Raw genomic sequence first — 14,753 nt, 5'->3', positions numbered from 1 at the left:
ACAAACTAAGTAGGAGTAGGGTTTTACGAGCCAAGCGGCCCGAACCTGGGTAAACGACCTTGCCGGTGTTGATCGCTAGCTCCACTCTCAGTGCCACCTCTCTCCATCCGCTGAATGATCAAGGGACCCTTCGGGCTTCCCATAGTTGTCGATTTCCCCGACACTAGTATAATCGGAACAACACAAGGACTTAATCTTTCATGTATATGCTCTTTATCTAGGACTTCTTTGTACTTGCCTTTGTATCTCCTTATTCTTGTCGGGGTTGATGTGGTAGGGTGGCTTTTTCGGAAGTGGTGCGCTAGGTATGAGGTCAATGCGGTGTTCGATTCCTCATTTAGGTGGTAGTCTTGGGCATAGCTCATCGGGTAAAACAACTTTAAATTCTTACAACAAATGAGACCAAACCAAAGGTAGATGTTGAGGAGCATTAGTCCTCACGACCTTATGTTTGCACACAAGTACAAAGTGAAGTACACTACATGGGATCTCACTCACACCCCTCAAGTCTCTTTTGGTGATGAAAAGAACTAGATCTTTCTTATCTCTCATCGTGGAGTCACTCACATGTGGCTTGTGGCATTCATTCTCTTGTAGGTGGATCCCTCTCTCAGCTTTATCTCGGTGATGGGATGAAGCTTGCTTATCGGCGGTCACTTTACATGGAGACATTGGTTGAAGCATGTATTTATTTCCCTTCATCTTGAAACTATAGTGATTAGTCCAACCATTGTGGATGACCATGGTCGAATTGCCAAGGTCTTCTAGAAGAAGATGACAAATGGACATGGGAACCACATTACACTCCAAAGTGTCTTCATATGTGTCTATCTTGAAGGAAACTTGCATGGTGTGCTCAACTTGGAGGTTACCGGAATCATTAATCCAATGAGCTTTGTAGGGGCGTGAATGCTTCTTATTAAACAATTGTAGCTCATAACAAAGCTCTTAATTTGCCAAATTGTGGCAACTTCCATCTTTGATGATGACCTTGATGGATTTCTCTTATATCCTGCTTTTGTATCGAAGATGTGGCAACGTTGGTCCTGCTCTTCTCGTTCTTGAAGAGTCAAAACCTTAGAAACAACGAGAGGGGGCTCGACTCATTTTCACAATAGGTTTTCGCGTCTTCGTCTTCATTGTCTTGTTGGTGCATGACCATGTTCTCCAAAGCTTCCATCTTGTAGTCACCCATAGACTCATACATGCCATCATCTTGAAGGATCATGGTGCGCATTGTGGGGAACAAAAATGTCTTGTGACCTCGGCCTTGGAATCTGAACCACTTGATGGAGCTTCATTTCGTGGTAGCATCCGGTGTTGGTGTAGATGATCAAGCTATTGGCTTGTATTTGCTTGTAGTAGGGTGACTTGATGATGTCGGCGTCTTCTTGAAGCTTGACTTGTCATCAGTAGTCATTCGAGTTTTCATAGTCGAAGGCATTGTAGTATGAGAATGATGAGGACATGGATACCTTGGATAAGATCATAGATATTGCATATGCAAATTTATTTGAGGTTATTTATCATAAAATATTTGCAATAATTTATTTATGTTATACGGAACAAAATTACTTAACCTCGTTTTCTTTCACGCCTGATTGCAAAACTAGCGGACACTTGTACAATCCACATATGAAGTTAAGGTAGAAAGAGATATTTAGGTGTTGTTGAAGAAGTTCTCTCATGTCGCTTTTAGCCCAAGAGAAGATAGAGTCCAAGTATATCACGTTCTGGACTCAGGTTCGGACCGTACAAACATACCTATCTCAAAATGCCAAGAACTTTTGCATCCGGACCCTGGATTGGGTGATTCATTTTTTGTTGGATGTACATTCTAACCCAATAGGACCCACCTTCAAATTCATCCGGGGTGTGGAGATATTGACGAAACAATATGAAGTTGCAGCAGTATCTGAGTCAAACTATAAGTCCAAAGGTGTTGCAACACCTCAACTTGGGCCATGGGCCTTGTACAACCTAGAGTTAGTTTTAGGCTGCCTTGGGAACTTCTTGGACACCACCCCTTTCTCCTATATAAGTAGATCAATCTAGTATATTTTTTCTTGGGATTTGTTTAGTTAAAAGTTAGCCATTGCAACTTCGTGTACTTCGTTTGTGTTCAGTGACCAGAACAAGACCACTTTTGGATCCCCACGTTTATCAATACTTCATCTATATTCGCAATATTAAGACTAATTTTATTATATTATTGCATGTTATTCGATTGCTTGAAGGAATAAACCTTCATGGTCAGGTTGATTGTGCTCCGCCGTGGTCAATAACCTCTTGGAGTTGGTTTGGCGGTTGCTAAGGTGCAATGTCGTGCACGTTTGTACTCGGATCATCAAAGTTGACTCCACCAAATTGATAGTTATCATATCATCGAAAGATCGGGACCCTCGCCTCTATCAGAGAAGCTTGTGCACTTGAACTGTATCTCTTGCAAGAGAACTTTGAGTACTTGTAGTCATCTTGCACTTGGCATTCCGCCTTTGATGCATGATGCACTAGCTCGAGTAAGTTGGAGTAAGGTTGGAAATACACAATTTTCTTGACTTGGTAGTTTAGTCCATACAACAAGTGCGGCATTATTTCCTCATCATCTTCCTTGGCATTGGCTCGGATCATACCTATTTCCATCTCTTGCTAGTACTCTTCTACCGACTCAGTGCCTTGCTTGAGTAGTTGTAGCTTCTTGAAGAGATCACGATTGTAGTGGGTCGGCATGAAGTGTGCTCTCATGAGGTCCTTTATATTGGGCCCAAGTGGTGATAAGAGGTTCACCGTTTTCTCTTCTTTGCTCGATCACTTGTTCCCACCAATTGGGAACGTAGTCTTGGAACTCCAGTGAATCCATGACGATCTTCTTCTCTTCTTCAAGGTTGTGTAGACGGAAGATCTTGTGAACCTTGAGTGCACATGACAGATAATCTTCGGGATCACTGCTTCCGGAAAAATTAGGCATCGTGAACTTGATCTTGCCGAAGCATGGTTCATCATTGTGATTTGGTTAATCATGCCCTTGTCTTGGAGGAGGTGCACCATTGTTGTTGTCGCTTTGATGATGGTCTTGCCTTGGAGCTTCTTATACATTGGGGTCAATGTGATTTGCTTGAGGGTGTTGGTGAGGTCTTCGCACCCTATTCCTTCGTTCTTGGTGCTCCTCTCTGTTCCCGACTTCCTCTTGAAGTTCACGTCGAAGTGCTTCTTGTTTTTCACATGTTTGGCAGTTGCGTCCTTCCAAGGCACATGTTGCATTATCGAGGGCTCCTTGTGCGTCAAGCGCTTGTTCCTCACGTCTTCATTCTTCTTCATGGCGTTGTTGTTGGCGTTCTTGTTCCGAAGCTTCTTGTTATTGTTGGTGACACTGTTCTTTCTCACAAAGTCAATCTTACAATCCAATGCCATGGAAAGGATTGTCCTACTCATGATGATCGCGACGGTCGTCACGATGTCGATGTCGAGCTCGTGGTGGACTTGCGTCGTAAGGGTACACAGGTGAGTGGAAACTTGAGTGGCACCACCTTGTCAAAGTAGAGGTTGAGGATGCGCAGTTCACCATCCAAGTGAGGATCTTGTCCATGTGTCTTAATAGTTTGTTTTCGAGGTAGTCCCTCATGTGCACCCGGATTCACGCTAGTCGGTGGTGAGTTGCTCGATGCGATCGTTCAAGACATCTTGCGATTGACACATGGCTTTTTGTGCGCTGAAGAAGTGAAGTTTGGTGACGTAGTTGTTCGCGTCGTCATCTTGCTCCTCAAATGTCGGATTTGACATGGTTAACCTATCCATAGCAGTGAAGTAGATATAAGCGTAAGAATGATAAGATAATACCATATTACCATTCCGTAAGTTTAAAATGGATCAAAGATCACTCAATATGCAAATATGGAAATGGTAGAATTGGTACCGGAGATCTTTATTCTCACACCTACCCAATTAAGGCTTATGGAGTAGATTGGATAGGATGGTGGCACAAAATTCAAACAATTCATAGATAAGATTCAATAATGTTGAAAGAGATTCGCAAATTCACAAGCAAGACAAAAAAATATCAATCGCAATGAGTATACACGGGAACACACACACACGGATAGATAAGTAGGGCATGCAACCAAGGAATGAGCACAAAATGTGGAATTCATGGAAAAATCTCATGTCGCACGAGACTAGAGAGGCGCTAGCACGATTGCTCAAATGGGCATGATACGAACTTGTGCAAACCATATAAGGAACAAAACGTGTCGACTTTATATCCTGACTTTGCTATGTATGTATGATCCACGATGTCACTCGCTCAAATGATCTAATATGATCAAATATGATATTTAATTTTGTGATGATATTTTGTTTGCTCTTCGCTTAAAATATTTGCTTCTCTTTCTTGTGGCGATGATATTTTGTATGGTCACAATGTGGGATGTGCACACCAAGATAGCAATTATGTATGCGGGTACTATTGTAACACAAGAGATGATATTATGATATATGCACGCAATTGAAGCTCTGTGGGGTATGTATCACTAAAGTGCACAAGTAGCATAGCCCGACAATACTCAATGGCTAGTCTCGATGGGCTAATAACGCAAATAGGCTCGGGGTAACAGTGTAATGCCAAGGGTGTAATCAAGAGTGTTGTCACAGTTACTATCGGTGTCAATACCGGCTGATCTCGAGTAGGGGATTCGAGCTCTGGATCTTGGGTCAGTGTGTAACAAGGGATGAAGAAGATGATGTTTATCCAGGTTCGGGCCCTCTTGATAAAGGTAAAACCCTACGTCCTGCTCTTGTTGTATTGATGAAGTAGTACAAAGTACATAGTTGATCTACCTTGAGATCGATTATTGTGGTCTAAAACCCTAATCGCAACGAGCTTAATGTGTCCTACAAACTATGGCCCCTATGTAACAGCCCGGAACGGCGCTCCAGAAGATTTCCTTTTTTATTTCACTACCGTCGTCTGAATGATTTGGTTGTCGTGTTCATCATCGCATCATGTGCATCATCTGAATTGCATCGGCACTCCGTTGTCGTCATTTTTCAGAACTTACATCTGTTGTTAGTTGTCGGTTCTCTACATTTTTTCTTTGACCATTTCGAGGCAAACCACACACGTCCGCGCCCGCGGCGTCGCTTAAATATAGTTTCTAAAAGTGTGTATAAAACTTTTTCGGAATGGGTTTAAAGTTGGTGCTCATTCTTTATTTATTTGTACGTAGACCACCTGCCAAGTTTCATCGCATTCGGAGGTTGTTTGATACATGAACCATTAAACCTCTAGCTGCACTATAGCCGGTCAAACGTGAGACATTTTCGGTGTATAAAACATGAAGTCGGGCTACCCGTTTTCCCTCTAATCTCCGCCTAGCCTCTCTACACAGTGCATCGAGTTCCTCGCGACCTAGTACGAAACTCCCCCGGACCCGAACCCTGCGGTCATGATCATTGGATCCGGATCAACCCCGTAATACCCTAAATCATCATTTGTTTGTCAATTGTAGGAGATCATGTTTCCTCCTCGTGCCTCCTCGACCGGACAGCGCCGCCTCCTGCGCCCCGCGGCTCCAGCGCCGCCGCCGTTGGTCGCTTCCCTGCCGACTCCGGCTGCCTCGCCATGGCTGCCACCTATCGTCGAAGCCGCACCGCCCCACCATCCTCGACCAGAACCGGAGGTAGCCATCGTCGACCGCCATTTCCTCGCCCCGCCGTCGCAAGTCCCGTCCCCGTCGGCGCCCTCCTAAACATTCGTTGCTTCCGGCAAGGGAGGATCAGCACCTGCTCGCTCGAGCTGCATTGGCCTCACGCCAGCGCCCAAGCTGGCCCAACAAGCCCATGGTGAGGAGCTTATGTGCCTCCGTGTCGGGCTTGTCCCAATGCCCTTTTTTTGATGTAATGCGCATGTGCGTTGGATAGCTATTAGACGCTCGCCTGTATGTGCACAGTAATTCCAGATTCGGCCCATTTTGTATTTTTCCTTCTTTATGAATTTAGCAATTTCCAGCGAATTAACACATTACAGAAAACCCCAGAAACTCATGCATTTAATAACTCATGAACCGTTCATCATATGTAAAAACTTTAGATATGGAAAATGTCCAGAATTTCGTGTAGATTAAGAATTCCCAATTTCATGCATGTCTAAAGAATTGTAGTCTGCTGTTTGCATTGTTTTGCATGATGCAATATGAAAATGTTTTAGTCCGTAGCAAAATAACTGTGCGTCGGATTTAAAAACTTCATACATGAAAAATGCTTGGAATATCGTGTAGTTTCACAATATCCAATTTGCAACCATGTTAAAGATGTTTACGTTGTTGTTTATAATATTTTTGTGTAAATGCCATGTCAAACGGTTTAATTCATAATTAATTAACCTTAGCTACGATTAAAATTATCCACATATATAACTTGACTATAAAAATATGTAGAATAACCTGGTAGCATTTATTTTGCTATTTGACAACTCTAACATTGTGTTATAGGAAAAACAGTATCGAAATCATAATTTACATATGGGAACTTTTCGGACTTGTTATTCATTGTTCCGACCTCATTTAAACTTGCCTCGAATTTCATGTAGTTCCATAATATCTTGTTCATCCATGCTTTAACATGTTGTGGTTGTCATTTGCATGCATTTTGCATTCGTGGCATATCATCTTGTGTTGCTCGTATCTTTTAGACCGTAGCTCCATTTTAGTTGATCTATATATGTAAATCAACTAGAATGACGTGTAGATTCACATAGTCCACTTTATTTTGATGTTTAATAAATAAAAAATGTTTTTAGTAAAGATCTGGACCAATTTCAGAATAAAAACATGGGTTCATTTCGAAAATGATATATGTTGTTTCCGACCTCATATAGAATGCCTAGATAATGTAGTTTATTTATGCTTCATCTCTTGCCATGTTTAACAACAGTTAACATTGTCGTGTACCTAAACGGGAGTGAACTAAGTAATCCAATTATGGAGTTTCGCCAATATGCAACTCGTTGCATATTGAGCTTCATATAATGTGTAGGAGTTGACTGTTGTGCTTTGCCATACTATGCATAAATAAATGGACATGGATCATATTTGATTTTGCATCATGTTTTGCATATGTTGTGGTGTTTATTGTGTATTGTTTGTTCTTTACGGATTGCTTCTGCTCGATAGAGTTCCGCAAGCGTGTCGGAGTGTGAGGATTCGTTCGACTACGTTGGTTCGTCTAGTTCGTGGATTCATCTTCTTCCAAGAAGAATCACACGCAAGATGATCATTTCCCTAGGTACCATTATTATCATGGGATTTTATTCCCATGCCCCTGGTTCCTTAGTCGTACTCAGTTTTCGCCATTTCCTTAGTTTTTGCTCACTTTTCCCCTTGCGGTGAAATTATGGTTTCACATTTTCCTCGCTTTTGCCCCTCAAAAATGGCTCAAAACTTACCCAAAATGAGCATGCGGGGAAAACTTAGTACGACTAACGAACCAGGGGCATGGGAATAAAAATCCCTATTATCATTGTCATGTTAGTTGTCTCGTTTCTATCACTATGTCTCACTGCCTACCACCTGTTATGTTAAGCCTTCCAGCATTGCCATGAAAAGTCCTTAACCCCTCCACATCCTAGCAAACCACTGCTTGGCTATGTTACCGCTTGCTTAGCCTTCTTATAGCATTGCTAGTTGCTTCCATGTGAAAACATGGGTTCCTTGTCATATCACCATATTATTGTTATTTAATTTAATGCACCTAAATACTTGGTAAAGGGTGGAAGGCTTGGCCCTCTAGCTCGGTGTTTTGTTCGACCTTTTGCGCCCTAGTTACTTGTGCATCAATGTTATGTTCCATAATTGAGCGCTCCTAACATGCTTGAGGTTGTTATGGGGACCCGCTTGGTTTTCTTTTTGGGATAAAACTCTTCTGGAAGGCCCAACATTGGTACTACATTTACTTAATAACTAATGAACCACATATGGAGTAATTAAACCATGGCTAATTAATCAACCTCCGGGCTAGTGCTCCGCATGAGTGCTGGTCCAAACCGAGCGATGTCCGGCGCCCCTTGGACACCCGGGGTCTCAGCCAACCCGACATCTTGCTCATCCGCTCGTGCCCCGAGATCGAGATACGCGGCTCTTATCGGGTGTGTTGGCACGCCGAGCGACCTTGCTGGATTTGTTTTACCCCTCTTGAACGTCTTATGCAAGGGATTCCGAGGATACTTTGGGTTATCTCGAGGTTGAGGTTTTCCATCGGGATTCAGAGGAGATCACGGGTTTTCCATAATCGAGATTTCTCACGCAGCTGTTGGAAATATGCCCTAGAGGCAATAATAAAATAGTTATTATTATATTTCCTATTTCAAGATAATCGTTTATTGTCCATGCTATAATTGTATTGAATGAAGACATAAATGCATGTGTGGATATATAGACAAAACTATGTCCCTAGTAAGCCTCTAGTTGACTAGCCATTTGATCAAGGATGGTTAAGGTTTTCTAACCATATACAAGTGTCGTCACTTGATTACTGGATCACATCATTGAAGTAATCATGTGCTGGACAAGACCCAAACTATGAACGTAGGGTGTGATCGTGTTATTTTGTTACTATTGTTTTCCGCGTGTCAAGTATTCTATAGGTATCTCCGAAGGTGTCCGTTGAGTTAGCATGGATCAATATTGGGATTTGTCACTCCGTGTGACGAAGAGGTATCTCGGGGCCCACTCGGTAATACAACATCACATATAAGCCTCGCAAGCAATGTGACTAAAGTGTTAGTCATGAGATCTTCTATTACGGAACGAGTAAAGAGACTTGCTGGTAACGAGATTCAAATAGGTATAGGGATACCGACGATCAAATCTCGGGCAAGTAACATACCGAAGGACAAAGGGAATGGTATACGAGATTATATGAATCCTTGGCACAGAGGTTCAACCGATAAGATCTCCGTAGAATATGTAGGATCCAATATGGACATCCAGGTCCTGCTGTTGGATATTTACCGGGAGTGTCTCAGGTCATGTCTACATAGTTCTTGACCCCGCAGGGTCTGTACACTCAAGGTTCGGTGACGTTTCGATATAGTTGAGTTATAGGTGTTGGTGAACAAAGTTTTGTTCGGACTCCCGGATGAGATCCCGGACGTCACAGGGTTTCCGTAATGGTCCGGAAACGAAGATTGATATATACGATTGTTTCATTTGGCTTCCGGAAAGATTTCGGGCATTACCAGCAGCTTACCGGGAGTGACGAATGGGTTCCGGGTTTTTACCGGGGAGGGCCACCCACCCGGGAGGGAACCTAATAGGCCCATGGGTAGCGCACCAACTGGCGAGGCCATCCTGATAACCCACAAGTATAGGGGATCGCAACAGTTTCCGAGGGTAGAGTATTCAACCCAAATTTGTTGATTCGACACAAGGGGAAGCCAAAGAATATTCTCGAGTATTAGCAGTTGAGTTGTCAATTCAACCACACCTGAAAGACTTAGTATCTGCAGCAAAGTATCAGTAGCAGAGTAGTGTGATAGAAACAGAAGCAACAGTAATGGTAGCAATAGTGACAACAGTAGTGACAGAGTAACAGTAGCACAAGTGACAGTAGTAGCGGCAAAGTGACAGCAGTGACAGCAGTAGCGGCAAAGTAACGTAGCAAGGACCAGTAGGAAAAGACTCGTAGGCATTCGATCGGTGATGGATGATTATGCCTGATGGTATTCATCATGCAACAATTATAATACGGAGAGATATGTAACTAGCTCCAGTTCGTCAAGGTAATGTAGGCATGTATTTCGTATGTAGTCATACATGCTTAGGGAAAAGAACTCGCATGACATCTATTGTCTATCCCTCCCGTGGCAGCGCGGTCCTAATGGAAACTACGGGATATTAAGGTTCTCCTTTTAATAGAGAACCGGAACAACGCATTAACACTTGGTGAATACATGAACTCCGGATACTATGGTCATCTCCGGGAGTGGTTCCGGCTATTGTCACTCCGGGGTTGTCGGGTCATAACACATAGTAGGTGACTACAACTTGCAAGATAGGATCAAGAACACACATATATTGACGAGAACATAATAGGTTCAGATCTGAAATCATGGCACTCGGGCCCTAGTGACAAGCATTAAGCATGGCAAAGTAGTAGCAACATCAATCTCAGAACATAGTGGACACTAGGGATCAATCCCCGTCAAAACTAACTCGATTACATGAAATATCTCATCCAACCCATCACCGTCCAACAAGCCTACGATGAGATTACTCACGAACGGTGAAGAGCATCATGGAATTGGCGATGAAGGAAGGTTGGTGATGACGATGGCGACGATCTCCCCTCTCTGGAGCCCAGAACAGACTCCAGATCTGCCCTCTAGAGGAAGAACAGGAGGTGGCGGCGCCTTCGTATCGTAAAATGCGATGAACTTTTCTCCTTGATTTTTTTCCGGACGGAAGGGACTAAATAGAGCTGGAATTGGAGGCGGTGGACCTTCGTGGGCCCCACAAACCTGCTAGGCACGGCTAGGGGTCCGCGCCTGGTGGGCTTGTGCGCTCCACGCTCCACCTCTCTGGTTGATTCTTGCGCCGGTATTTTTTATATATTCCACAAAAAATCCTCGTAAATTTCCAGGTCATTCCGAGAACTTTTATTTCTACGCAAAAACAACACCATGGCAATTGTGCTAAAAACAACGTTAGTCCGGGTTAGTTCCATTCAAATCATGCAAATTAGAGTCCAAAACAAGGGCAAAAGAATTCGGAAAAGTAGATACGACGGAGACTTATCAACTCCCCCAAGCTTAAAGCCTTGCTTGTCCTCAAGCAATTCAGTTGACAAACTGAAAGAGACAAAAAAATTACGAACTCTGTTTGATCTTGTTGTTGCAACTATGTCTAACTCATATCCAGAATTTCAGCAAGATCATAAGCTAACTACATAAGCAAATGACATCTATGTCTCATGGTAAACTCATATCAATGGCATAATCAACTAGCGAGCAATAATAAGTTTCAAATGTCAACACTTCAATCAAGACAATATGAAGCAATATGAACATATGGTATCTCGCTAGCTCTTTCTGAGACCGCAAAACATAAATGCAGAGCACCTTCAAAGACCAAGGGCTGACTGAACATTGTAATTCATGGCAAAGAAGATCCAGTCATAGTCATACTCAATATCAATTAAAAGAAAAGCATAGAAATGATGGAGGTGCTCTCTAATTGGTTCCGTTTGTAAGAAGAGGATGACCCAACAGAAACATAAATAGATAGGCCCTTCGCAGAGGGAAGCATTGATTTGCAGAGGTGCCAGAGCTCAAGCTTTGAAGACAGAGATAACTAATTTTGGGTGGCATGCTTTCATTGTCAACGCAATGACCAAGAGTTTTCACCATCTTCCATGCCACACATACTATAGGCGGTTCCCAAACAGAACAGTAAAGTTTTGACTCCCCCACCATCGATCAATCACACTCCACGACTAGCCGAATACTCGGGTGCCGTCCATACCAACATCAATCCAGGGGGAGTTTTGTTTGCAATTATCTTTTCGATTTGAGCATGGAACTGGGCATTCCAATTACCGGCCCCTTTCTCGTGAGTGATAGTGAATAAACACATATCGAGGATAACACGCCTAGCATGGAAGATACTGATCGCCCCTTGTCACCACATGAGTGGTACGGGCATGCAAAACAGATTATTTCTTGAAGGTTTAGAGAGTGGCACATGCAAATTTACTTGGAACTGCAGGTAGATACCGTGTATAGGTAGGTATGGTGGACTCATATGGAACAACTTTGGGTTTATGGAAGTGGATGCACAAGCAGTATTCCCGCTTAGTACAGGTGAAGGCCAGCAAAAGACTGGGAAGCGACCAACTAGAGAGCAACAACAGTTATCAAAATGCTTTGAGACTAACCAACATTGAGTGCAAGCATGAGTAGGACATAAATCACCATCAACATGAATATCATAGAGGTATGTTGATTTTGTTTCAACTACATGTGTGAACATGTGCCAATTCAAGCCACTTGAATCATTCAAAGGAGGATACCATCCTATCATACTACATCATAATCATCTCGAGATTCATGTTGGCATCCAATAAAAACCATTATAAGCTCCTAGCTAATTAAGCATGGCATCAGAAACTATGATCTCTAAGTTGTCAATGCAAACATGTTTCTCTCACAACAAAGCTGAATCAGGAACGATGAGCTAGTCATATTTACAAAAACAAAATAGATCGAGTTCATACCATCTTTTCCAGGCTCAGTCACTTCATCATATATCATCATTATTGCCTTTCACTTGCACGACCGAATGATGTGAACAATAATAAGAGTGTTCGTGCATTGGACTAAGCTAGAATCTGCAAGCAAACACAAAGGAGAAGACAAAGTAATATGGCTATTTGACAGATAAACATATATGCATGCGAGAGCCAGTAAACATTGTAACCATGGTCTTCTACCTTGACCCAAAGAAAAAAGAAAACTATTTACACGGGAAAGCTCCCAACAAGCAATAGAAGAACGAGAAATCTTTTTGGGTTTTCTCAAACTAGACAAACACACGAGAAGAAAACGAGAAAAAGAAATAAACTAGCATGGATGATACAATGGCAAAGTGTGAACACCGACTAACAAAGTGAAAGTGTGAGCATGAATATAAAGTCGGCGAGGACCACGTACTCCCCCAAGCTTAGGCTTTTGGCCTAAGTTGGTGTACTCCCATGGATGGTCCGGGCGATACCCAAAATCATAATCGGGGTTGTACGGGAGCGCTGCAGATACTGCCTGAATAGCTGCCTCACGGAGCCGAGCAACCTTTGCTTCCCTCTCATACTCCTCTTCCTCTCCTCTCGTTATGTAATATCTCCGTTTTACCTGAAAGTCAAAGAAGGCAGGAGCAGGAAGGGTAATATGGAAAACGCGCTGTCAGTTAAATATTAACCGGTATAGGAGGGATTCATTATCCCTCTCAAGGAACTGATAGCGTGTCATACCAGCGCGATCAAGGAAAGCTGTATGGAGCGGGGGATCTTCTTCACGGATGGGTACTCCAAGAAAATTTGCTATGCGAGTGGCATAGATCCCACCAAAGAAATCCCCTTCATTAGCATTATTATTCAACCTCCTTGCTATTATAGCTCCCATGTTGAAACTTCTATCACCCGTTACTACGCTCTTAAGAATACTAAGGACAGGTGCGCAGAGGTGATAATGCTCAATCTTTCCGTTAATGCATCTACCTATGAAGAGGGCAAAGTAATGCAAGGCAGGAAAACGAATGCTCCCCATGGTAGCCTGCGTAATATCTCTAGTTTCTCCAAGAGTTATACTAGAGAAAAAATCTCTAACCGAAGATTTAGGAGGATTATTGAGACTACCCCGATCAGGTATCTTGCAAATTCTATTGAAATCCTCTAAATCCATGGTATACGATTTGCCATAGAGATCAAACAGTACAGATGTGTCACGGCCAGCTGAAAATTTGAATCTACGAACAAAAGAGGCAGTGAGAGTAGTATACTGTTCACATTTATCGGAGATGAATTCTTCGAGCCCGACGTTGTGAACAAGTGTATCAAACTTGTCTTCGAAACCTTCCTCAATCATGAATTTACCAAAAGGCCATTCACATGGTTGTACATGTGCGTTCTTCTGTTGGTAAGGATCGGGCTCCCGAATCGCGAGACGGGGACCCTTCTTGCTTGAGGAACCACCATGATAGTTTCTCCTGAACATATTCCTTTTCTGAAATTTTGAGTGACTCAAAGGAAAAGTGAACAAGGCCCAAAGAAACTCACGGCAACTACTACTACAAGTGCCTAGAGGTCATATCATGCATGAAAACTACTTGGGACTAGCTAAAATTAGCATGCAAAGCTCAAGAACAAGATCACGAAGGCAGCAAAAATACGGGACGTATAAGGAACTAGAGCAAAAACTAATTGGACCAATGGGGGAGTCACATGCCAAGGAGCAATTTCCCCAAAACAATTTGGTGAATGGGGCTTTGCGCAAGGAGATTGAAAATCGCAGCAAGAAGAGCAAGAACACGGGTTTGAGCTGCGAAACAATTTTTTCTGGAGGTAGGAGAAGGAGATGGGAGCTGGAATAAGTGAAGGGGGACACGTGGGCCCCACAAGCCTAGTAGGCGCGACCAGGGGGGTGCCCACGCCTCCAGGGCTTGTGGCCCACTGGTGCATCCCCCTGACTAGCTCTCCGTCTCAGAATTTTTCAAAAATTCCATAAAAATCATACTTGATTTTCACGGCATTCGGAGAACTTTTATTTTCGAGACACTTTCCTACGGGACGGAAAAAAGCAGAAAACAGGAAAAACTAAAGCTAATTCTATCATTTTTCTTCTAAGCAACCGAAGGTGAAATCTTGGAACAGAGGGTTGTGACTCCTCGATTCATCCATCTGATGGTCATCAAAAGAAATCCGTCAATGAGGTTGACCAAGTCTCCTTGACAAACTTTTTCGAATCGCATAAAAAGGAACGAAGAATTTTCGAATAGTCACTAGGTTACCTCAATGGGGATGTGCATATCCCCAACAAGCAAATCATACTTCTTCTTAATAGTAGGTATAGGGCATTCAAAGCTCCCAATAAGAATCGATGAAGTTTTTTCAATAGCATTGATGCAATGTACTCGATATTGTTTCTTCGGAAAGTGCACCGTATGCTCATTACCATTGACATGGAAAGTGACATTGCCTTTGTTGCAATCAAT

This window comes from Hordeum vulgare, chromosome 5H (assembly GCF_904849725.1).
Source record: "Hordeum vulgare subsp. vulgare chromosome 5H, MorexV3_pseudomolecules_assembly, whole genome shotgun sequence".
NCBI classification, from domain to species: Eukaryota; Viridiplantae; Streptophyta; class Magnoliopsida; order Poales; family Poaceae; genus Hordeum; species Hordeum vulgare.
Note: the sequence above shows the minus strand (reverse complement) of the source record.